Source organism: Chrysemys picta, chromosome 8 (genome assembly GCF_011386835.1).
Source record: "Chrysemys picta bellii isolate R12L10 chromosome 8, ASM1138683v2, whole genome shotgun sequence".
Taxonomy (NCBI): Eukaryota; Metazoa; Chordata; order Testudines; family Emydidae; genus Chrysemys; species Chrysemys picta.
The window spans coordinates 99,253,726-99,254,898 of record NC_088798.1 but is presented as its reverse complement, the minus strand read 5'-3'; positions in this window follow the sequence as shown (position 1 = coordinate 99,254,898).

Genomic DNA, 1,173 nt, shown 5'->3' with positions numbered 1-1,173 from the left:
TTGGAAAAGTGGCGTAAACCATAAAGCACTAAAGTTAATATTATCTTACAGTCTAACAGCCAGCTAATACCCAACATGTGAATCCCATTTATTCCTTCGCTATGCAACAAATGGCAAGTGTGGGATTGGACTGTTCCTGGTTGTATGCTATTTATCTTCGTGATCCATTCCATATTTGTCTCCCTTGTTTTTCAGTTACAGTTATAGGCCTTGAGACTTGCTGAATGCCAAGAGATGCCCCTACTCAAACCCAATGGTTAAAGGGTCTCTGCCTTGTGAGTGTCTCCGGACACTGTGGGCATGCTAGTAAAAGCCCTGGCTTTGGTGATTGTCTCTGAAGAAGAAAAGAAAAGAAAAAAGAAAGATCTTGGAGTTGAATTTACTGAGTAGGGAAACTTCAGAAAGTTCTCTGAAAGACTGAATTCATGTAAAGGGTCTTTAAAAGGATAGATAGATAGATAGATAGATAGATAGATAGATAGATAGATAGATAGATAGATAGATAGATAGATTCAACAACTAAGTGGTTAAAACCCCCAGGTCCTGAGTTTTTCCTGGGGCTTTTCTTTCAATAAAAATAAATAAATGGCTAACCCTCTGCTGCCCCTTCCCCCTCCTCTTCCCCCCCCCCTGCAAAAAAGGGCAAGAGAAAATGAACTTCTGTATCCCTTTTCCTGGCACTTGAGTCCTGAGAACCGAGGGCTCGGGCTAGAAAACTGGGTGGATTTAGTAGTGTTCCCATACCCGGTCCAATTATACCATCTGATCCTGAGTAAAATACAAACCAAGTAGCTGCACCCAGTGCTCCTGCCCCAGTGAGAGAAGAGCCCTCCCCCCACACCAGGAAAATCATAGCAACCCCCAGCCCAATCCTCCACCTGCAAATACCCTGCGCCTATTAGGCTTTCCTTTGCAGGTTGACCCTGCATCCTGTTATGCAGTGAGTTAATCAAAGGTATGGCTAACTCCAGAAATTGGGGGATTAGGCCTGGGAACCGAAAGGAATCCCCTTCTGCAAATCCCCAGGCAAGTCCTTGTTATCCAACGCTAGGATCCCTGATATAGGTCCTAGCAACGGGGTGGGGGGGAGGAGAAGGTTAGGGGGGAATGTTATTGCATCTGTCAATAGCAATAGTGTCCAGCGCGGTTGAAGTGCTGGAGAGCTGTTGGCAG